The sequence below is a fragment of the Sciurus vulgaris genome (genome assembly GCF_902686455.1).
Source record: "Sciurus vulgaris genome assembly, chromosome: 1".
Taxonomy (NCBI): Eukaryota; Metazoa; Chordata; class Mammalia; order Rodentia; family Sciuridae; genus Sciurus; species Sciurus vulgaris.
Window position 1 is genome coordinate 52,783,060 of NC_136461.1, and position 25,971 is coordinate 52,809,030.

The 25,971-nt window shown below is 37.5% G+C and overlaps 1 long non-coding RNA gene across 1 annotated transcript in view; it reads left to right on the forward strand.

Moving 5' to 3' along the window:
- The first annotated feature begins 10,532 nt into the window (after positions 1-10,532).
- Positions 10,533-25,971, forward strand: part of LOC306659390 — a 62,839-nt gene continuing 47,400 nt past the window's right edge. Inside the window, exon 1 of the long non-coding RNA XR_013763285.1 lies at positions 10,533-12,993. This is a non-coding gene — a long non-coding RNA (uncharacterized lncRNA). The remainder of the gene's footprint in view (positions 12,994-25,971) is intronic.

A 25,971-nucleotide genomic window follows, 5' to 3' on the forward strand; every position in this document is an offset into this window, starting at 1 on the left:
TTCCTTGTATGACAGCTGCCCCTCCAAGGACCCTAGGCTGCACCCCCACTACTGCCTGGCTTGAGAAGTTGCTGGGAGATGGCATCTGCCCTCTCCTCCTCTGCCAGCCTGGCGACCTGGCAGGCTGCCAGCCTAACAGCCAGGCATTGGAGAGGCCTGATTTTAATAAATTTCTATTTCCTGTAGAAAACCGGTTTTTTCAGTTGCTTTGTAACTCAACCATTTTCGATCACATTAGAACTAAACCTGGCAGCCAGCTTGGCAAATTGCATACAATGGTAGACTGTTTAGCTTTCAATGCCATTCAGAGCAACTTAAGGAAAATGGGAAGAAAAGAAAAAGAAAAAAAGTGAAAGAAAAGAAGTAAATCCAAGACTCATATTATATAATTACATAGTAAGTGAACTCTCAATTCTCTTTAATGAATCAATTAACCTCTCTGTGTCTCCAACTGTCTATCTCAATGTCTCTCTTACACACACATACACACACACACACCACACACCCCTGAGTGTACACTTACACGCATGCACGTGCTCACACACTCAAATCAAAAAAATGATAGAATAGGCAGATAATGAATTCCAACTGGAAGGCTTTTTTCCTTGTCTTTTCCTCCTTTACCAGCAAATCTCACATTCAAGGAGAGTTGGAGGAATGAAAATCAAGAAACTCCTGAGGGAAAATAGTAGGTTTAAAGGATCCTAGAGACAGGAAGAGAAATAAAAGGGCGTCTGAGAGGGTGAATGAGAGGTTGAAAAACCAAATGAGGAACATTAAGAATGAATGTATTAAAGTTATTGTTTAAAAGAGGATGCAAAGTGGAAGCTGTATGAATTGAATGATCAGGCAGTGTCTGATTTCATCCTGTATTCTCAAAAAAAGTGTTACATGAAGAGATATGTTTTAGGCATCCCTTTCCCAGCTTTATCAAATATCTCTGTCCTTTTCTACACCCCCTTTGGATTATGAATACATGTATCTAGAGTGCCTTAATAGGGTCCCTGCCTACGTGCTAGACAGGCCTTGGCATCTCTTCTCCCATTGATCAAAATTCTCTAGACCCATGTTCTACTCTTATGAGCTAACTAGCATGTGTTTACAGATGTCGATATGCCTCAGTTGTTTGCATCGTTCTGGAGGGAAGAAAATGTACAACCATCATATTGAGAATTCTAGGCACTTGTGTAGATTTGTTGGGAGATGTTTTCTGCAAGAGCAGTCCTCATGTACACAGTCAGCCATATCAAAGTGAGATCCATAACCCATTTGTAATAGAACTTATCTTGTTGGGTGTATATCATTACCAAGAATAAGTGCAGAGGTTTATTGACACTCAGGGCATGTGTTAGTGTTCTAAATAAGTAAGAGGATACAGATGAAGATGCTATAGGACTCCAGTCAGTGTGGATTTTGAAGTCACTGACTTGGATTCCAATGTGGAAAGATAGCTAAGCAGGCAAAAAGCAAAAAACCCAAAATATTATACCAAAAGTGTAGACTTGGATATGTAAAAAGACCAAAAACTAGGTCAATGGGAAATGAACATGGATAAGAATTTTTAATGCAACTGAATGGTTTCACACTGAACATCATTATGTCCCTGGCATCGTGCTGAATTCAAAATTATAAAACATATTAACCATATTTTAGTCTCTTTTGAAGGTAAGAGTGGAAGTTTGGGGAGTCACAGTATATATACATGAAGCAATTAGAAATGGATGTTTAACCGGGCACGGTGGAGCATACCTGGAATCCCAGTGGCTCAGGAGGCTGAAAGAGGAGGATCCGAGAGTTTAAAGCCAGCCTCAGCAATGACTAAGCAACTCAGTGAGACCCTGTCTCTAAATAAAATACAAAATGGGGCTGGGGATGTGGCTCAGTGTTTGAGTGGCCCTGAGTTCAATCCCTAGAACCGACTCCCACCCACCCAAAAAATAGATGGATGTTTACCCTGCAGCAGGGGTGGGAAAAGCAACTATGAGAACCATTTAAGACTCTTTTAAAAAGCATACCTTAGAATTCATGAATCAGAATTTCTGAGGGAGATGGAGATTAAAATGGGCTTGCCTGATGTGAAAAGCTTGCCAGATTCAGATGCGCTCCCATGAGTATCTGCTATTGAATCAGGCCAGTACCTCCCAGCCTTATCTGATCATAAGGATCACCTGAGAGGCTGTTTACACCATAGATCTCCAGTTCCACCCATTCAGAGTTCCTGATTCAACATGTCTGGCATAGGGTGCAAAATTCATATTTTCATTTATTTTTTAATAGACAAAAATCATCTGTATATTTATATTGTACAAGATAGTGTTTAGATGGACTTACACTTTGTGGAATATCTAAATCAAGCTATTTAACACAGGCATTACCTCACATACCACTTTTTTCAGTGAGAACACTTAAAATCTTCTCACACAGAAAAATTCAAATATAAAATGTACTATTTTGGGGGTGGGTACTGGGATTGAACTCGGGCAGGAGCACTCAACCACTGAGCCACATCCCCAGCCCTGTTTTGTATTTTATTTAGAGGGTCTAAAGACAGGGTCTCACTGAGTTACTAATGCCTCACAATTGCCGAGGCTGGCTTTGAACTTGCAATCCTCCTGCTGAGGTCAAGCCACTGGGATTACAGGCATGCGCCCCCATCACGCTTGGCTAAAATGTACCATTTTTAATTACAATCATGATGATATGAAATATGTCTCTTGAACTTATTACTCCTAATTGAAATTTTGTATCTTCTGGCCAACATCTCCTAACCCCCAAACCCAGCCTCTGATGACCGCTCTTCTACTCTCTGCTCCTATAAGTTCAACTTTTTTTTAGAGTCCACGTATAAGTGAGATAATGTGGTATTTGTCTTTCTGGGCCTGGCTTATTTCACTTAGCTTGATATTCTGCAGGTTCATTCAGTCGTCCCAAATGGCAGGATTTCTTTCTTTTTAAAGGCGAAATAGTATTCCATTGTATATGTACACATCTATACTGCACTGCCTTTATCTATACATTAGCTGATGAAGACTTAGGTTGATTCCACGTCTTGGATGTTGTAAATAATGCTGCAATGAACATCAGAGTACAGATGTATCTTTGACATATGATTTCCTTGGATACACACCCAGAAGTGGGGTTGTGGATAATACGGTTGTTCTATTTTTTTCCCCTAAGAAACCTCCATTCTCTTTTCTATAATGGCTGTACTAATTTATGTTCCCTACAAGAGTGCACAAGTGTTCTTTTTTCTCTACATCCTTGCTAACACTTACATTTCCTGTTACCAATAATAATTATACTAACAGGTGTAAGGTATCTCACTGTTGTTTTAATTTATAAGATATTTAACAATCAGCCCAAGCAATTTTTTTTTAATTTATTTTTAATTGTAAACAAATGGGATAGATGTTGTTTCTGTTTGCACATGCAGTAACAGCATACCATTTGCATAATCATACATTTACATAGGGTAGTGATGTTTGATTCATTCTGTTATTTTTTCCTTCCCCCCACCCCTCCCACCCCTCTTTTCCCTCTACACAGTCCCTCCTTCCTCCATTCTTGCCCCCTCCCACCCCCCATTATGTGTCATTATCCAGTTATCAGCGAGATCATTCATCCTTTGCTTTTTTGAGATTGGTTTACCTCACTAAGCATGATATTCTCCAATTTCATCCATTTGCCTGCAAATGCCATAATTTTGTTATTCTTTATATCTGAGTAATATTCCACTGTATATATATATATACCAGTTTCTTTATCCATTCATCAATTGAAGGACATCTAGGTTGGTTCCACAGTCTAGCTATTGTGAATTGAGCATCTATGAACATTGATGTGGCTGTATCTCTGTAGTATGCTGATTTTAAGTTCTTTGGGTATAGACGGAGGAGTGGGATAGCTGGGTCAAATGGTGGGTCCATTCCAAGTTTTCTAAGGAATCTCCACACTGCTTTCCAGAGTGGCTGCACTAATTTGCAGCCCCACTAGCAATGTATGAGTGTACCTTTTTCCCCACATCCTCTCCAACACCTATTGTTGCTTGTATTCTTGATGATCACCATTCTAATTGGGGTGAGATGGAATCTTAGTGTAGTTTTGATTTGCATTTCTCTTATTACTAGAGATGTTGAACATTTTTTCATGTTTGTTGATTGCTTGTAGATCTTCTTCTGTGAAGCGTCTGTTCATATCCTTAGCCCATTTGTTGATTTGTTTTTTATTTGTATTCTTGGTGTTGAGTTTTTTGAGTTCTTTATATATTCTGGAAATTAGTGCTCTACCTGAAGTATGAGTGGCAAAGATATTCTCCCACTCTGTAGGCTCTCTCTTCCCATTGCTGATAGTTTCCTTTGCTCAGAGAAAGCTATTTAGTTTGAATCTATCCCACTTATTGATTTTTGCTTTTATTTCTTGTGCTATGGGAGTCCTGTTAAGGAAGTCTGATCCTAAGCCAACAAGGTGAAGATGTGGACCTACTTTTTCTTCTATAAGATGCAGGGTCTCTGGTCTGATTTCAAGGTCCTTGATCCATTGTGAGTTGAGTTTTGTGCAGGGTAAGAGATGGGGGTTTAGTTTCATTCTCTTGCATATAAATTTCCATTTTTCCCAGCACCATTTCTTAAAGAGGCTATCTTTTCTCCATTGCATATTTTTGGCACCTTTGTCTACTATGAGAAAATTGTATTTATTTGGGTTTATGTCTGTGTCCTCTATTCTGTACCATTGATCTATCTGTCTATTTTGGTGCCAATACCATGCCGTTTTTGTTACTATTGCTTTGTAGTATAGTTGAAGATCTGGTATTGTGATACCCCTGTTTCATTCTTCCTGCTAAAGATTGCTTTAGCTATTCTGGGTTTCTTATTCTTCCAGATGAATTTCATGATTGCTTGCTCTATTTCTTTAAGGTACATCATTGGGATTATAATTGGAATTGCATTGAATCTGTATAGCACTTTTGGTAGTATGGCCATTTTGACAATATTAATTCTGCCTATCCAAGAACATGGGAGAATCTTCCATCTTCTAAGGTTTTCCTCAATTTCTTTCTTCAATGTTTTGTAGTTTTCATCGTAGAGATCTTTTACCTCTTTAGTTTGATTGATTCCCAAGTATTTTATTTTTTTTTTGAGGCTATTGCAAATGGAATTGTTTTCCTCATTTCCCTTTCAGCTGTTTCATCACCTGCGTATAAAAATGCTTTAGATTTATGCGTGTTGATTTTATAGCCTGCTATTTTGCTGAATTCATTGATGAGGTCTAGAAGTTTTCTGGAGGAGGTTTTTGGATCCTCTAAATATAGAATCATGTCATCTGCAAATAGTGACAGCTTAAGTTCCTCTTTTCCTATTCATATCCCTTTAATTTCCTTGGTCTGTCTATTTGCTCTGGCTAGAGTTTCAAGGACAATGTTGAATAGAAGTGATGAAAGAGGACATCCCTGTCTTGTTCCCGTTTTTAAAGGAAATGGTTTCAGTTTTTCTCCATTAAGAATGATGTTGGCCATGGGCTTAGCATAAATAGCCTTTACAATGTTCAGGTATGTTCCTACTATCCCTATATTTTCTAGTGTTTTGAGCATGAAGAGGTGTTGTATTTTATTGAACGCTTTTTCTGTGTCAATTGAAATAACCATATGATTCTTATCGTTAAGGTCTATTGATATGATGGATTATGTTTATTGATTTACAGATGTTAAACCATCCTTACATTCCAGGGATGAACCCCACTTGATCATGGTCACTATTTTCTTAATATGTTTTTGGATATGGTTTGCCAATATTTTGTTAAGGATCTTTGCATCAATACTCATCAAGGATATTGGTTTAAAAATTTCTTTCCTTGATGTGTCTTTTCCTGGTTTGGGTATAAGGGTGATATTAGCTTCATAGAATGAGTTTGGTAGGGTACCCTCTTTTTCTATTTCCTGGAATACTTTGAGAAGTATTGGAATAAGTTCTTCTTTGAGGTTTGTAGAACTCGGCTGAGAATCCGTCTGGTCCTGGGCTTTTCTTGGATGGTAGGTTTTTAATGGCTTCTTCTATTTCATTGCTTGATATTGATCTGTTTAAATTGTGTATGTCCTCCTGCTTCAGTTTTGGAGGAGCATATGTCTCTAGAACTTTGTCCATGTCTTTGGTAGTTTCTATTTTGATGGAATACAGATTTTCAAAGTAGCTTCTCATTATGTTCTGTATCTCAGTGGTGTCTGTCATGATATTTCCTTTTTCATCACGAATTTTAATAATTTGAGTTTTCGCTCTCCTTCTCTTTGTTAGTGTGGCAAAGGGTTTGTCTATTTTGTTTACTTTCTCAAAGAACCAACTTTTTGTTTTGTCAATTGAATTGTTTCTTTTGTTTCAATTTCATTAATTTCAGCTCTGATTTTAATTATTTCCTGTCTTCTACTACTTTTACTGTTGTTCTGTTCTTCTTTTTCTAGGGCTTTGAGCTGTAATGTTAGGTCATTTAGTTGTTGACTTTTCACTCTTTTCTGGAATGCGCTCCATGCAATGAATTTTCCTCTTAGTACCACTTTCATAGTGTCCCAGAAATTTTGATATGTTGTATCGTCGTTCTCATTGACCTCTAAGAATTTTTTTATCTCCTCCCTGATATTTTCTGTTATCCATGTTTCATTCAATAGCATATTATTTAGTCTCCAGGTGTTGGAGTATTTTCTGTTTTTTATTTTGTCATTGATTTCTACTCTCAGTCCATTATGATCTGATAGAACACAAGGCAGTATCTCTATTTTTTTGCATTTCCTAAGGGTTGCTTTGTGGCATAACATATGGTCTATTTTTGAGAAGGTTCCATGTGCTGCTGAGAAGAAAGTGAATCCGCTCATTGATGGATGGAATATTCTATATATGTCTATTACCTCTAGGTTATTGATTGTGTTATTGAGTTCTATGATTTCTTTGGTTGGTTTTTCTTTGGAAGATCTATCTAGTGGTGACAGCAGTGCATGAAAGTCACCCGGAATTATTGTGTTGTGGTCTATGTGATTCCTGAAATTGAGAACGATTTGTGTAATGTACAGGGATGCACAATTGTTTGGGGCATAAATATTTACTATCGTTATGTCTTCCTGATTTATGGTTCCTTTAAGCAGTATGAAATGTCCTTCTTTATCCCTTCTGACTAACTTTGGCTTGAAGTCCACTTTATCTGATAGAAGGATGGAGACCCCCGCTTTTTTACTGAGTCCATGTGTGTGGTAGATTTTTTCCCATCCTTTCACCTTTAGTCTGTGGATGTCTTTTTCTATGAGATGAGTCTCTTGCAGGCAGCATATTGTTGGGTCTTTCTTTTTAATCCATTCTGCCAGTCTATGTCTTTTGATTGATGAGTTTAGGCCATTAATGTTCAGGGTTATTACTGAGATATGATTTGTATTCCCAGTCATTTGTCTTATTTTTGTTTTTCAAGTTGGCTTGGTTTCTCCTTTGAGTGCTTTTTCTCTAAGGTAGTTCCTCCCTTTGCTGACCTCCATTGTTGTTTTTCATTTCCTCCTCATGGAATATTTTGTTGAGAACATTCTGTAGCGCAGGCTTTCTATTGGTAAATTCTTTTTCTTTTGTTTATCATGGAAGGATTTTATTTCATCTTCAAATCTGAAGGTTAGTTTTGCTGGGTATAGGATTCTTGGTTGGCAACCATGTTCTTTCAGAGCTTGAAATACGTTGTTCTAGGCCCTTCTAGCTTTTAGAGTCTGGGTTGAGAAGTCTGCTGCTATCCGTATTGGTCTCCCCCTATATGTAATCTGATGCTTTTCTCTTGCAGCCTTCAAAATCCTATCTTTATTTTGAATGTTAGGCATTTTCATTATAATGTGCCTTGATGTGGATCTGTTGTGATTCTGTGCATTTGGTGTTCTGTAAGCCTCTTGTATTTGATTTTCCATTTCATTCTTCAGGTTTGGGAAATTTTCTGCTATTATTTCATTGAATAGGTTGTTCATTCCTTTGGTTTGTATCTCTGTGCCTTCCTCAATCCCAATAATTCTTAAATTTGGTCTTTTCATGATGCCCCATAGTTCTTGGAGATCTTCTCTGTTTGGACAACTTTATTTTCAAGATTCAATATTTTGTCTTCATTATCTGAGGTTCTGTCTTCCAAGTGGTCTAGTCTTTTGGTAATGCTTTCCAATGAGTTTTTTATTTGTTTTATTGTTTCCTTCATTTCAAGGATTTCCATTTGGGTTTTTTTTTTTTTTTTTTTTTTTTTTTTTTTTTTTTTTTTTTTAGAATCTCTATCTCTTTGTTGAAATGATCTTTTGCTTCCTGCAATTGCTCTTTCAGCTTATTGGTATTATCATTCATTGCCTGCATTTGCTCTCTTATCTCATCCCTTGCTTTGCGAATCATCTTAATCATGTATAATCGGACGTCCTTTTTTGACATTTCTTCTAACATACTGTCATTGGATTCTATTAATACAGAATCTAGATTTGTTTGGATCATTTTCATCCCTTGCTTTTTCATGTTGTTCATGTATCTTCCCCTCTAGCAGTGCAGATCTGGGGTATTGCCGATTTCCCCCTATAGGCTTATAGTGGTCCTATAGGTTTCCAAAACCCTTTCTTTAAGGGGAGATCAATATTAGCAGTGCCCAATTAAGATACTATGCAATCCTAGACCAAATAGCCCCTATGAGGACAATAACAAAATTGTCATAATAAACAGAATGAGTTCAAATATTATCTTCAATAAAACAAACAGATTTGCAATGAGGTCTGCAGTTTCTAATGGAGGACAAAGAGAATGCAAAGGGATGTAGAATGTGGCTGTTAATGTGATAAGAAAAGAATATACAGAAGTTCTAGATAATAGAAAGGGTGAGAGTGTAATCAAAAGAAATTGGATGATAGCATGCAAAAAAGGGAGAAAGAGGCTCTGAGGGAACAAGTAAACAAAAGGAAAAGAGAGCAAGAAAAGTAAAGAAATAAAAACTTAAATTTTTTTCAAAAAGGAGAAAAATGAAATCTACAGTATAACAGTCATATAGTAATGAAACCTCCCAGAGTTCAGTAGCCTGATGCATGAGAGGTACCTGACATTGAGCTTCAAGCCTCCAGCAGGCATCTCAGGATGGGATTTGCCCCACCTAAATATTGTGGCAATGGCTTCCAGGATTATTCAAGATGGCCGTTCTGTCTTCAAAATGTATTGGCAAATGGGGAGCTGCAGCTCAGGGTGTGGCTGTGGTCAGCTGGAGGTCCTGGAGGTGGGATGCGGTTGGTCAGGAAGGGGTCCTGGAGGTCGGGTGTGTTCAGTGCGGTTTTGGGATCCTGGAGGCCGGGTGCAAGCAGTCGGTCTTGGGTCCTGGTGATAGGGCACAGTCAGCCAATATGAGGGCCCCAGAGGCAAGGAGTGATCGGTTGGGCTGAGGAATCCTGGAGACAGGGCTCAGTCAGTACGGCCAGGGGTCCTACAGGGCCTGGCTGTTGTCTCAAAATGGCAGCAGCCACGTGTAATCAAACCTGCAGGTACTGTCACAGTGAACTTCCAGGCAACAGCAGGCATCTGGTGCTCCACTGGCGGTTGGCGATTAGTTTGCTGACTGTTATCGGACGATCGATCGGGAGGTGAAACTCCTGCGTTGGGTGATGGATAGGTGTAAGGCAGGCGATGGACAGGCAAGAGGAAGGCAAATGGTCGATGATAGGCTCCTGACAGTGAGCAATCTGCATTCAAAAAAGGCGTCGATATGCTGGCAGACTGCAGGTGATCACAGCAGACAAATGGGGTAAACAGCAGGGGATTGATAAGCAGCAAAAATCACCTCACCAAGAAACAGATATCCTCTGCTTGAAATTGGAGTTTTGGAGCGACAAGGAACGCAGCCTCCCTCTAGTCCGCCATCTTGGATCTCCAAGCAATTTTTTTTAAATAAGTAAATTGGAAGAATACTAGATTGGGTAGTACTCATTCATCCAGGAAATCTCACTGAGCTCCATGCTGGACGCTGGAGAAAGAGAGGAATCAGACTCACCTGGCCTGTAGTCCACAGGAAATTTGACACACGGTAGGCACACTCAAGGGTGAGGTAAGAGCTCCTGACGAGAGACAAAAGTTGGTTTTTGTAGTGACTGTGGTCAAGTGACAATTTTGGAGAGGGGTGGGAGCTGAACTAATCTGTGAAGAACTTGACTCTGTGGAAAAGAAGGAAGAAGAGGTCAAGTTTTGAAATACTGAAATCAGAGAATGGGTATGGAAGCAGGAACTCCTGCCTTTTGGTTAGGTTTCTGGCCGTAATCATGCCCAACTTTTGTGCTACAAGTTGGTCCGACACAGGCTCTGGGCCTTCATTGGGTTCTCAGTTCTGCCACTATTTGGCTCTATACATAAGATGCACTAGTTAGTCCAGGTGTATCTCAGTTATCTTATTGTAAAATGGAAAAAGTAGTAGCCCCCTGGGTTGCTATAGGTTTGCATCCACACAAGTCTCAATAAATGTTAGTTTTACTATTGTATTTTACGGTGCCTACTACTTAGAATGCTTTCACAGCACTGATTCATTTGATCCTCACAATAACTTTGAGAGACAGGCATTATTACTAATCCCATTTTACAAAGGAGAAAATTGAAACTAAAAGAGGTTAAGAAATCCAAACAAGCTGATCATGGTTTAAACTGGAACCCAGGTCTCTTAATACCATGTAATCTGCTCTTTCTCTTATGGCGAAATGAGAAAATCAGATTATAAGAAGCAGCTTTGAGTACCAAATTAACAGAGTTAGACCTAATTCTGCCTCTGTGAGGAAACATTTAGCAGAAATGGACATGTTGAAACCAGTGCTGTGGGAAGTTGAATCTCCTGGATTAGATGGAAATTGGACCCCAGTGAAGGCCTTGAGAGGAAGAGTTCAGTTAAGTAAAAGAGGCAGGTAAGTAAAAGAGGGTGTTAGCACAGTAAGGTTGGTGAATAAGGGGAAAACAGGGAGAAAAGGAGAGGTAGCCTAATAACAAATGACAACTGATACACAAAATGCCCCAAAGGGTACAAAATTATAGTTGCTGTTTTCACTTCTAGTTGCTGGGATCAAAAGCTGGAAGCATCACACTTCTTGGCTGCCTCCACTCTGCATGCATGGACCTTCTCTCCACAGCTTTGCATTGAGTTTCATATTTGCCAAATGCTGCAGTTGTGATTATTTATTGTCTCTCACATCAAGGGTCCAAGGTCCCAGCACTTAACTCTAGAAAGTGGGATCAGAATGCTCTAGGGACCTGACTGTGGGAAAAGCTTTTCAGCATCCTAAACATAAATATCTCTCAAGTAAAAGTATTGATTGGGAAGCCAGGATGGATGAAATAAACCACTGTGATCTTAAAGAGGTCTGGCTTACATCCTGGATGTAAAGGGGAAAAGGCTTTATGGAGTCTATTAGCATCAATATTAAGTGACCTGAAACAGCATTATGCAAGCCTCCTCTCCAGGATCCCATCTATTTGGTTATCTGCTGCTTTTTATTGTGGTTTAGTGTCCAAGACAGTTCCCCACTATTCAGCCAGGTGGGCATCTGATACTGCCTACCTCCTTGTCAAGCAATGGATTTGATCTTTAGAGAGTAAATTACTAATGGTCACACAGCTAGCAAGTGGTAAAAGCCAATATTCAAACCAAGTCCTCATATCTATTAGTTTTTAGGCTTACTGAAAAAATATGGCTTTTAAAGATAAAACTTAAATAGTTTATAGTATAAAAACTCAAACAGCCCAGAAGTGCTTAAATCAATAAGTGCAGTCCCCTTCCCACACCCCATCAGAAATAATCACCACTACAGTCCAATGATGTCCAACCAGGTACCCCCGAAAGTGTACAAGCATGTGTACATGTAATTCTTTCTTTATAATGTTTTCTTTGAAAAAGCAAGAAGGACCCTTCCAGTTCGACAATTCTGTAACCTGGTTTTCTTTTTTCTTCATCAACATATCCCAGGCAGCAATGACTTAGCCATTTGTTTCATTTGCTTTTAAGGCTCTATTCCAAGGCACCAAAATCTATTTAACTAATTCCCTAATGATGGGCATTAAAGTTGTTTTGATTTATCTTATTTTTTTTAAAAAAATGCTTCTCTAACTATAATTGGCCATATGTCTTTGTGAACCAGTAGTGTTACAGAGAAACTAGAAATTGAGTTGCTGTTAATTTTGTACTTTGATGATGTTTCCAAGTGTCAAAGAGCCCTCTTAATAAAAAAGTATCCTCCAAAGGAGTATGATGCTATTTCTCCATATCTTGACCATCACTAAGTACTAATATTTTCATTTTCCTGTGGGTTAAGTACAGTGCTCATTCATGCATTCACTCCACACGTCCTCACTGAGTTCCTACCATGTGCCAGGTGCCACTCTAGATCCTGGAGATACTTCAGTGTAAAGCATAAAGTCTTTGTTTATACAAACAGTCATTTTGTTTTAGAGGTAATAGAGATAATTACAAATACATATTGTGTATGTAACATATTGCAATATATCATGTCAGGTATTGTAAATAAAAAATACTGCTGGTGTAATGGTTAATTTGAATGGTCAACTTGATTGGATTAAGATATGTCAATGATTAAGAGGCTTCTGGGTATGTCCATGAGGGCGTGTCTAGGAATGATTGGAATGTGGGATAGTGAACAGAGGTGGAGACCCTCCCTAAGTGTGGGCAGCACCGCCCAATAGTATGGTGGCTTGGATAAAATAAAAGTTGGAAGAACAAGGAAGCAGATGCAGATGCAAGCTCAACTCTTCTTGAACGGGTTCTTGATTGCTGCTTCAATCAGCTGAGGATATTGGACTCTTGCTTCTTCACTCTTCCAAAGCAGACTCTGCCAGTGATTCTCCAGGTAGTTTCTGGAAGCCTTGATCTCAGACTAGGGTAGATTCTTCTTGTACTGGAGCTTTGCCTCTTAGGGTGCTCAGCTGCTGGTTCTTCCAGCTGTCCAGCCTGCAGACGGCCATTGTGGACTATCCAGCTTCTGGTCGTGTAAGTCAATCTAAAAAATCGCCTTTTTATAATCATACTACTTGTTGATTCTGTTCCTCTAGAGATCCCTGACTAATACAACTGGGTAAACATGTGCTATGAAGTTTTTCAATTTTTGGTGCTAGGGTTTGAGCCCAGTGCCTGCTGTACGCTAAGCACACACTCTACCATTGACCTGCATCCCCAACCCTGTTATGTATCTTTGAAATGATTCTAAACACGTACAAAGCTTGCTCTGTGTATAACATGTGATGAGAATTTCAAGTATTCTCCCTCTTTCTGTAAAATATTACCTCACACCTTACCAGACCCACTTAGGAGTTACTAACCTCCACCCCAGGACTTCAAAATACTGTACATGTAATCCTAAGAACTTGACAGATAGAGGGAACTTAGGCAGTGGCAGCTACACTCTGTCAACTTTTCTGAGATGTGGTTCAACTGCAGCGGGGCCACACCCTGTAATCCCCTCCTCCCCGCCCCCCCCCCAGTGTCGAAGCCTCGACCACCAACACCAGCATGTCAAGTGATCTTAAGTGCCACTGTAACTCTCTGGTGTTATTCAAGTCACCTCTCGAGGGAACCTGTCATATAAAAATATACCTCAAACTTCAGCAAGACTTTCCTTTTCCACAGAGACCCCTTCTTTCATCCTGAGCAACCACACCGCAATAATCAGATTCTAACAAAATCAGAACTCACTCACTCATCTATCAAGTGCTTCCCCTACGAGATTTGTTCTTGTTATTCTCCCCCTCTTTAAGCATTGAGAACAAAAGGAAAAAAAAAAAAACTCTTTCTTTGGCAATAGACCATGTGACTTTTGATTATCGGCTAATTTTAGCTATACAACAGCATGGTAGGGAATGCAGGGAGAGAGCTGGGATTCAGTCAAATGCACAGGGAAGTCTCTTACCAGAGACACTTGGGCAGAAACCTAAATGAAGGGAGGGAATGGGCCAAGCCAGGGAAGGGAAGAGCCTTCTTTGCTCAGAGAAGAGCATGTGCTACCAAGTCCCAGGGTGGGAACCTACCTGATGTTTCCAGAACAAAAAGAAGGGCTGAATGGGGGAATGCAGGGCCAGGGAGGCAGCACCAGGGCATGAAAAACCTCTGTAAAGTCTTTGGTTTTAACTAAATTTCAAGTGACTTAAAAACCTCTTGATGTTTTGAGCAGAGGCAGGACGTGATCTGACAGGATTTAAAGGATCCCCCCTGCTGCCAGGTGGTGGGTAGACTGCAAAGTGGAAGCTGTGAGATAGATAAGTCAGGAGACTCTAGTGAAAACTCTCAGGGAATCGGGGTATGGTGTAGCCCAGGGAAGTAGCAGGGCAGGTGAGGAGAGTGGTCAGATTATTTAATGTGCGGGTTACAGATTTGACTGAAGGTTTGGATGTCCATTGTGGGAAAAGTAGGGAAGTCAAGGATGGCCCCAAAACTTTTGACCTGAACAACTCAAAAAATAGAGTTGTTGTTACAAAGATAGGCGTGACTGTGGGAGAAACAGGTTTAGGGTTGGAAGGAATTGAGTTTAGTTTTGGTCATGGTAAGTTTGGGAAGGCAAAGAAGAGAGTCTCCCCATTTCCCCCAGAGGTTCTTTGTGAATTACCTGGTGATGACCCAGGTGGGACAATTGACTCCCTATCCCCTAATGGGATCAGGGTTCCAAGTAATGATTGCACATACCTTATCCTCAATGAAGCAGAAAAAGGTAGATTGGGGCCTCTCTGGAAGAATGCTGAAGTAGAGGTGTGTAGAGAGAGGATTTCATCTTACCCTTTTTTGCATTTTCCCATTTGTAGTGAAATTCAGTTTTGTGGGTGTGTATGATGATCATGCCCCCGGACTGACCTGGACCATCTCTGAGCTCCATCTACCTTAATTTATCTGCTTCCAGGAATAAAGCAGCTGTGAGCTGAACTTTTTTATAATATTATTATTCTCTTGTAATATGAGTAAAATTTACCATTTCAACCTTTCAGACTGTGTCTACTTAGTTGCCTACTCCTTACGAGTAAGATTTTACTATATCCTGTAGTCTCAACTGAGGAGCACAGTGAACAGGCTGATGCAGACCAGAGATTGGCTTCTCTACTCACCCTCCTATTGAAACCCTAAAATACAAGGAAAGGAGCCTACAATGATCTACTGTGTATTGTCCTGGGCCTCACTTCAGGGGCCAATTATATTTCTAATGAATTCAGTCACTGGTACAGCACTCAGCACCTTCTATGTGACAGTTACCAGAGGAAAAATATGACCTAGTTCCTGTCTTCATTGGACTCACAATTCAATAAAGGAGAGACTCAAAATCGTAATGATAATAAAAATGAGGAAAATGCAATTAAAATAGTATGGGAACATGGAAGATGAAAATCTAACGGATTTTCAGAGTTTGGAAAGCTCCCAGTGGGAAATAGAAAAACTGGGTCTTAAGGATAATAGGAGGTTATTAGGTTAAAAAGGGAAGAAAGTATATTCCAGGCAGAGAAGACGACTTGGTAAAAAATGAAAAACTATGGTTAGCACATGGGGAACTTCAGGGGCCACTGTATTGGGGTTCAAGATCAGAAATGGTTGCAAGCTACAGCAAGCACCACCATGATAGAGGACCTCTGGTCTCTTCTTTTATAAGGGCACTAATCCTGTCACAGGGCTCCATCTTCATGACCTCATCTAGCTTTACTCATTTCTTAAAAGGTCCCACTTACAAATGCCATCACATTTAAAATTAAGGATTCAACATGCTATGAATGACTTGGGTAGTGACACAAACATTCAGTCTTTAACAATATTGTTCAAAGAGAACTCACTAATGCCCTGTCCTTTTGTATAATATATCAAAAGCCAAATAATACTGCTAATCAGGCAAAGGACTTGGAACGTGATTCCTCTTATTTGTCATTCAGGCTTGGGTTAGTCAACAACTCTGAACCATAGTGTCTCACCTGTAAAGTTAGGATAATACACTTTATACACTTATTGGAATTTTTGAGGGATCCAAATGAAGAATAATGTACATAAAATTCCTTTGCAAACTATGAAAATATAATTCAAATTAAAGTTATTATATTTCCTGAATACATAATATCTGTATAAGAACAGCTGTCATAGGGCACAATATATCAATACCATTTGTATACACCTTTGTCTTCTGTATTACAGTATAATATCTTAGAAACATTTATTCATGATTATATCCTCATAATGTGATGCATTGTTTTGAAATGACTGTATAGGTCCCTGAATGTTTATTGAATTGAACTGATGCTGGTGGTCATTTATCCTTCCTGCTGCTAAATTTTATAATGTGTATGTTGAAAATATACCTAACTCACAGGAGGATAAGTCTAAATGGTAGTGTATGGAATAGCACCCACATATTTTCAGGAAAAGCAAGTCATGCATTAGTTTGTTTGGCTTCCTGCTTAGAATTCTCTTCTTCCTTTCAAAAAACATATGGACATCTTGCATGATTAAACAAGATGTTAAAGGATAATTAACATCAAAACAAAATTAGTTGCATTAAAATGAACAAAGGAAACCAAAGAGCACAGGAATAGCATTAAGCACCTGGAATGTGTTAGTTACTGCATTTAAAGCAATTAGTACTGAAAGCATCAATATTTTTCTTTATTTCTTCCTTCATGAATAGTAGTTTTCGGGGAAGGGAAATCATTGTTTCCTCTCTCATGTCAGCATGTCAGACTTGTATTTGTTCTAAGTGTTCATCAATTTAATCTCCATATTCTATGTAGACAGTGTTTGGGGAACTTGCCACCCCTGGTCCTGAAAGTGTCATCTCCTTTTGGATCAAGCAGCACACATTCTTGAGGCAATTGTGCCTTAAAAGCATGGTACATTAATTGTTACAGCACTACAGAATTCCCTTGGAAAAGCATATTACAGCCTCATTAAAACCGCATTTCTTTATCATGATTTACAGTGAGAGGAATAGGAAATGAATTATTGAATAACTTCTTATTAACACAAAAGAAGCCTGTCAAGCTAAATTATATACTGTAGTTTAAGGCATCAATTACAGGCTTCAGAAGCAGAGTCTACAAAGATGTTCTTCAATTCTGCTACCTAAAAATGGCCATAATCTCTCTGAATGTCAGTGTCTGCAGAAAGATGTGCTTTCTAAGTAGACTCTTCACAAATTATTTACACAGAAAGGAGACTTAGCTACACAGAGTTGTTATCAGAGATAAACAATGTGTGTGGGGCCTGGTACATTTCTATGGTAGGGAACCAGTGAAGTTCCATTCTGCTTAACATTTCCAAAAAACAAGTGCCTTTTGACACAAGTGGAAACCCATGGAAAGAAAAAGAAGCCAACATCTGTGGAGCACCTATCCACAGCATTTACATCTAAATTATCCTTCGAAATGACCTGTTCCACAAGCTACTTTTAGACATGAAGAAACGGAAGCTCAGAGGAGTTAAAGAATTTGTTCAAGTTAGCTGGGGACAGAGTTGAGATTCAATCCATTCTCCCTCTGACTCCAACTTTACTCCAACTCTCTCTGACTGTTCCTACTTCTTTATACAGCTGTTGTATGCAGTGCTTTCTTAATTCATCAAACCTGTAAGAAGAGGTATAAGAGAGAAAATTTTCCCTTGGGTATAAAGTTTTAAAAATGGATTTATTTCTAAAGTATGTTGCTTTTCTACCTTAGTAAATAAGATATGACAAACATAGTGTAGCCCTTATATGGTGGAGTAGAAGACATCATGTTATAGATGTGGGTCAACTATGACTCACATGACCCCTTCTCAGTGGCTACGAAGCAGACCTCGTGATAGGCCTGGACAGGAAGACAAGAACAACATTCTATGGAAGGTCAAGTGACAAAATAGAAAGATCCAAGTCCTAAAGACTTCACACAGCAGAGCACTATAACTGTTTGTGATCATCCAAAAGAAATAGCTACCCCCTGGGCTGGCAAAACAGATAGTGAATACCTTGGAGTTTGCAGGACATATGATCTCTCTCATGAGTGCCAACTCTGCTGTTGTAACACAAAAACATATATAGACAATCTATAATATAATAGGTGTGGCTACGTTTCAATCAAATAATTCATAAAAACAGGTGGTTGGTTGAATTCAGTCCTAAGGTGATAGTTTGCTGATGCCTAATCTATATAATTATAAGCACATTATTTTAAGTTTGTCAAACTTATATTCTAAGTTACTTAAATACTAATCTGAAACTTGTTAAACCTGATTTTCTTACCATTTCTTGCCATTTCTTTCCTTTATCAAAAAATTAGACAGAAAAAAATTTGGTTGCATGATTTCCTGAGCAGAGTCATGTGACCACCTTTCTATATAATTATTCATTGAAAGATCAAAGTAGGTCATTCTTCTACTCAAAGAAATTATGATCTTCCTGGTGTTTATCAGTTCCTTTTTTTTTTTTTTTGGCAGAACTCAAGCATTATATTTTTTTCACTATCAGAATCCCCTTTACAACATTTTTTAAAAATCTATTTTATCAATATTTTCAAGCACACAGGCTTGAGGCATTGAGCTAATTTTTATTTCTCTTTTATTGCTCTGTAAAGTGAGAATCTTAATTTTCACAGTTAAACTTGTAGCCTTTATGGATTTTTAAAAAGATTTGCCCTAAAACCATTACAACCATTTTGGAACTATGGCATCAAGACTTTCCATTTTAGTTCCATTTATGGGGCCTAGTTATTTGAACCTCTTTGGTTATATTCATTCTGGTAACCTGATATTCTGGATATCCAGAGCTTCACCCCCCCATCTATTGTAAAACAGAACTAATATATAACTTTATGAGGGAATATATGAGCTCTATTTGTAGGAACTTTCTATATTTAAAAGTGAAATAACTGTGACTATGATGGAGTAAATTGCAGAAGCACAACAAGATACCTCAAAAAGCTATATTAAAAAAAATTGCATGAAGCCATAAACGATTCAGAGACAGCCAGAATGTGAAGGATCAAGACCCTAGAGGGAAGGAACTGATTGGAATCTGACAACTGGATCTGCACTTTTTCCCTAGAACATTTGCTGAATATTAAAGAGTGAGATGAGAGGTTGAGATGATGAGTGGAAGACAACTGATAAGAGAAAAATACAACAGTGCGTTCAGCAATCTCCTGAGAGGTAAACATTGGTTCTGACTTCTGTGGCTGCCATGACTTAAGAAACCCAAATCCAAAGAGAAAGGAGATACAAAGAACAGACACCAATACTCTGCTCCAGTTTTGCCTCAGTGAACTTCTTGTTACTTAAGCTAGATCCAATGAGAGACTAAGAATGTGAAGAGAATATATCTGGAAGTCCAAGAATAACTTTGGACAATTTTGTGATGCTGAAGAGAAGGAATTGATTTTTATGATCTTCCATGGGGGATGTGCCTGGGCAAATACCTTGGCATCTCAGTTTAGACCCTTCTATGGACCCCTGGATGAACCAAAGGTACATACAAATTCTGCAACAGAGTCTTATAAAGGAGGTTTCCCAAACTCAAGACAGCTCAATTCATAATTGGATTGAGACAGTCTGTCTCAAGTTTAACTGCTTGCCAGAGAAAAGGGTGAATCTTCTCCACAGAAAAATAACATCATCTACAGCATCACAGTTTTTCTTAGAAAGTTAAGCATTCAATGTCGAAATCAATAGGCATACCAAGAAATAGAACAGAGAGGGGGAAACAGACAATAGAAACAGCCATTGGCAAATACAGATGCTAGAGGTATCAGGCACGGGTGTTAAGACACTAATAAGTATGTTCCAATAAATTGTTCACAGAATAGACAATTTCATTTAAGAAATGAGTTCCAGGGACTGAAGGCCTGGAACTGTGCATTTGGCATGTACAAAGCCTCAGGTTCAATCTCCAGCATGAAAAAAAAAAAAAAAAAAAAAAAAGAAAGGAAGAAGAAAGAAACTTCTAAAAGAGAAAGGAATGAAAGAAGTGGATTCCATTTTTAAAAAGTCAAATGGTTTTTCTAATTCAGAAAAATACAATAAACAAAAATTAAAACTAATAACGGGTTTATCAATAGATTAGACAGAAGGAAAGAAGGTTACATATAGGTCAATAGAATATTCAGACTGAAGTATGGAGAACAAGGGGGTAGAAGAAACAAAAAGATCTTTGGAGAAATGACAAATGGTAAAAATTTTACCATACATGAAATTAGAATCCTCAGAGAAGAAATTAAGAACACTTAAACAGATAACAACTGAGAATTCTCTAAAATTAACAAGATTTAAAGTCACAAATTCAAGAAACTCTACAAAATCTAGGAAGAATAAATTTTTAACAAAGAATAAATTCAAATAAAACCACACCTAGGCACTAAGGAAACCTAAAGAGGAGTAAATGAGAAAAAAACACATTCTCAAAGAGCAATATTAAACCCAACAGCTTATATCTCAACAGAGACAATACAGATTAGGTTGGTGTCCTAGGAGGAAGAGGAGTAGCTACCAACCCAGAATTTTATACCCAGTGAAAAATACCTACAAAAGTAAAAATGGGATCTATATTTTTATCTGACTGATGGGTACAGAAGCCTGAGAGTAAATTTCATTAAGTTGTATAATTTGAAGTTATATAATTTACTTTATGTATATTATATCTCAACAAAAGGTAAAAATGGTGGCAAAATTTTTTTTTTCATAAAACAACAAAAAAAAAAAAAACAGATAATTCATTACCAGGAGACACACTTTATCAAAAATTAATGGTTTATAGTGACTCAATTCACAATAGCTAGATTGTGGAACCAACCTAGATGCCCTTCAACAGATGAATGGATAAAGAAACTGTGGTATATATACACAATGGAATATTATTCAGTCATAAAGAAGAATAATATTATGGCATTTGCAAATAAATAGATGGAATTGGAGAATATCATGCTAAGTGAAATAAGCCAATCCCAAAAAAACAATCCCTGATAAGTGGATGATATATAATGGGGGTGGCAGGATGGGGAGTGAGAGACTGGAGGAAATTTAGATTATACAGAAGGAAATGAGAGGGAGGGGAGTATGAAAAATGGTAGAATGAGACAGACATCATTACCATATGTATATGTATGATTTACATGAATGGTTTGAATCTACATCGTGCACAACCATAGAAATGAAATGATGTACCCCATTTGTATACAATGAATCAAAATGCAATCTATAAAAAGATTAAAAAATAAATAATTCTTAAAAATTGGCCATGTATTAAATAAAGCTTTGTTTAACAACAACAAAAAAATTCATCAGACCGAAGAAAATAATCCTCTATGTAAACATGGAAATGAAAAGAGAAATAAAAATAACTTAAAAGGTAAATATGTACATAAGAACAAATGTTGCCTGTTTTAAAACAATAGTTGCTTTATGAAGCTTTAAGTATAATTATATTTGAAACACATGACCAAATTGCAAAACAAAACAAAATTCAAACAAACAAACAAAAAAACCCTGAAGTGAACTAAATAAAACTCTACTAACATTCTAGTGTTGTTTGGGAAGTGGTAAAAGTACTCATCTATGTTGGAATAAGATGGTAATATAAACACAAATATGTCAGTATTAATATTAAATAGACAAATACTACTTTAATTTAACTTCAATACTGTCCATGGGAAAACCCAACCATCTGCCGCTTTCAAAAGACATACCTTAATTCAAGATACGAAAAGGAAAAAAAAAAAAAAAAGATAAAAAAAGGGGAAATAAAATGGAAATGAGGATAAATACAAAGGAAAGGAAGAAAGAAGAAAGGAGGAAAGAAAGAAAAGATAAGACAGAAAAATGTAGCATCGCCAATGAAATCAGACATTCTCACTTCTGTGATTTCAAAACCATAATCTGGGGCAATATCTACTATATAAAGGGAATAGACTTTGTATGAATTCAAAGTTGAAATTTTATTGTGATTTGAATAGGTGCTCTGATCTATTTTCACAAAATTACTACTACTATGTATTTGTTAGGGCACAACTATATGGGTGAGGCGTACTGTACTTTAGAGCAGTTGTCCAAGAACATTACTGGTAATAAGAGTTTTATTTGTTTTTTGTTGTTGTTGTTACTAGACATTGAACATGGAGGTGCTTCACCACTGAGCCACATCCCCAAACCATATATTTGTTTTTCATTTTGAGACAGGGTCTTGAAAAAGAGATGTACCCCAAGATGCTGACTGGCATGAGAAAAGGGTAGATTAGGTGCTATTAAGAGCATGTTTAATAGTACAATGTGTAGGGTGGCAACTCTATCATTCAGCTTTGCAATAATATAATGAAATACCTGAAAAAGTGCACTTATGAAGAAAAGAAGTTTATTCAGCCCATAGTTTCAAAGGTTCAAGCACAAGATGGGGCAGTTCCATTTCTTTGGGGCCTCTGGTGAAGACAACAGATGGTAATGGCGGAAGCATATGTCAGAGCAAGTACTCAACATCCCAGTCGAGGAAGCCAAGAGAGAGGACAGACCAGGGTCCCGCAATCCCTTTCAGGACTCTGTCCCCACTGATCTAAGAACCTCTCAACAGGCCCTACCTGTAAAAGATCCACAGCACCTCCCAATACCACCATCCTGGGACCAAGCCTTTGACGTGTGGGCCTTTGAGGGACTTTCAACATTGAAACCATAGCACAAACTATACTAAGAAATAAAATGAAATAAAATAAAATAAAAAGCAAGGGGAAAAAAAGCCATGTAGATACAAAGCGATATAAATCTGCTTTAACCATCCTAATATCAGAAAAAAAAGTAACCTTACCATAGAAAAGGACATTTCATAAGTAAGAATAAAGTTAGTCTTTCAAGAAGATATAAGGATTCTAAATTTCCAGGCACTATTAGCATAGTTTCTAAACTTATAAAGCAAAAATTGACAGATCTAAAAGGACAAATATGCAAATCTGTAATCATAGAATGGGAAGATGTGGCTATAAAATACCACTCTCAAAACTGATTAGAGCAGGCAGATAAAAACAAAAATTAATAAGGACATAATAGGGCATGGTGGCACACATCTGTAATCCCAGTCAAGGCTGAAGCAGGAGGATCACAAGTCCAAGGCCAACCTGCTCAATTTAGTGTGAACCTATCTCAAAATAAAAAATTTAAAAGGCTGGAAACGTAGCTCAGAGGTAGGCACTACTGGGATCAATCCCCAGTACCACAAGAAAAAAAAAATTAATAAGGACCTAGAATACCTGAACAACCCAGTAAACCAACTTTACCAACCGACATATAAAAAACACTGTGACAAGGATAATATGCACATTATTTTGAAATACACATGAAGTAGTTACCAAAATTGGCAGTATGCAGGTACATAAAACAAATGTCAATGAATGTCAAAGAATTTGGATTAATTACTTAATGTAATGAATTTGAATTAACATTACTTAATGTAATGTCTTCAGATCACAGCATAATTAAATTAGAAAACATTTTAAACAGAAATTATCAACATGTTGAGAAATTAAGAAAATATCTCTAAATAATCCCTGAGTTAATATTTCAATTATATCAGAAAATATTTTGAATTATGAAAATGTGATACATCAAAATTTGTTGACAATAGCTATAATGGAGAGATTACTATAGTCTTAAATGTTCTAATGTCAATTTTGTGAAAAAGAATAACAAAATAAACCTAAAGAAAGTAGATGACAATAATCAAAAGAGTAAGCAAATAAAAAATGCAAAGCAGAAAAATAAAAAAAAAATGTTCTCTGAAACTTTTAGCAATATAATCAAGAAATGAAAAGAATAAATTAGCAAATCTGAAATGAAAAGGGGATCATTATATGTCCACCAGACACCACAAGAGATAATAATAGGATTATTACAAGTGAACTGATGCCAATGAATTTGAAGTTTTAAATAAAATGATTAGTCTTTGAAAATCTCAACCTAGTAAACTGAAAATAGAGGAAATTAAAAATATGAATGATCTTTTTCCTAAAAATATTTTAATTGGAAAACTTCCACAAGGAAATCTTCAGGCTCAGGTGGCTTTGCTGGTGATTTTCTCAATCATCTAAAGAAGAAATTACACCATTTTGCAGAAACTCACCTATATAACAAAAAAAAAAAAGAAAAAAGGAAATTCTTTTCAACTTGTTTTTTAATGCCAAGATTGCTTTGAGATGAAAAATTACAAGGATATTATATAAAAATAGGAAAATAAGATAGACCTATCTTTCTCATGAACATAATATTAAAAAATCTTAAATTACTAGCAAATCAAATCCAACAGTAACAGCTAGGGGTAGAGCACTTACTTGGCATGCATAAGACCCTGGGGTCAATCCTCAGCACAGTCAAAGGAAAAAAAAAATCCAGCAATATATTCAAAGGGTAATATATTATTACCAAATCAAATTTATTCCAGGATTGCAAAGGTGGTTTAATATGGAAAACCAATCAGTGTAATTTATTACATCAGCAGAATAAAGGAGAAAAATCATACTATGTCCATAAATACAGAATGAGTATTTGACAAAATTCAATGTCCATCAAGATTAAATATATATTAACAGATAGAAGGGAATCTCCTTAATCTGATATGGCATTTATCAAAGAAAAACAACTTCTATGCTATTTAGAGCTTTTACCTGAGGTTAGGAAGGAAACAAGGATATTCTGTTATTCTTATTTCCCGTCAACATTACCTTCTCTGAAGCTAAGGAGTAGGGGAAAGAATAGGTAGCAAACTCTCTAGAAGCAGGAGAGATTTGGTCATTTCCATTTCTACATTATGCCTCCAACATTACTTCATCCATATTTCTAGCACAGCAGTTCCAACACTTCATTGTACTTGTGTTTCTTTGCAAGTTGACATATAAAGAATGGTCTATAAGCTCCTTGTGAACTGGGATCTCTTCTTACTCTCTGATGTAATCCCCAGAATCATGTACAGTGCTTAAGACACTATCTAGAAGACACTATATTAATTATTTTCTTAAATTGTCATTTTCCTCAAAGCTCCTCGTTTCTGTTACTATTACTGTGGAACAAACTATCTGAAAACTCAAAGGATTAAACAAGGATTCTATGGGCAAAGAATTTCAGAAGGGGTTGGCCAGTGATTTTTCTGTTGAGTGTGGTTCTCGGCTGCAGGTGGACTTGTCTGGAGAATCTAAGGCTGTCCCTAAACATGTCTGGTGCCTTCATGGGGATGGCTGGAAGACTAGGCTCATCGGTGACAGTCACACGCATCCTCTCCAGCAGTGAGGTCCCCAGGGGGCCAGACTCTTGGCCAGGCAGCTAGCTTCCTCCAGGAGAGATCCAAGAAAGGCTGATGGAAGGTCTAGAATATTTTCTGACTCAGCCTCAGAAATCACATAGAGTTATTTCTGCTGTATTCTGATAGTTACGAGTGTCTCATTTGGTCACCTCAGATTCAAAGTGAGAGGCTCTACCTCTTGGTAGGGGCACCTGACAAGGTTACATTGTAAAACAGCATGGGGATGGGAGACGTAGTTGTGGCCATCTGGAAAATTTAACTGGCCACTTCCATCTTATCTCAGATTGCTCCCCTATAAAACAGGTTTATATTACTTCCTTATAACAAATGTTTAAATAAAATGCCATAATAAATTCAGGAAAAAAAATAGCATTATAGGGCTGGGGAGATAGCTCAATTGGTAGGGTGCTTGCATTGCGAGCACAAGTCCCTGGGCTCGATCCCCAGCACGGCAAAAAAAAAAAAAAAGAAAATAGTATTATAGGATATGCTTGGAATTTTCTAGGCCAAATCCTTAAAAAATAGTAGGTAAGATTCCCCTCTAAGAATTAGACTGTAAAATCAACCTACCTTCAGTGTCCCTTCTGTCTTAGGGACCAGCACAACGGAGACTTGATTCCTTTCTTTGCTGACTTTTAGATCAAAGCATCATGTTGTTGTATCTGATATCAGTGTGTGGAAAGACAAATTGTAAGTTTACAAATTGCATTTTGGTC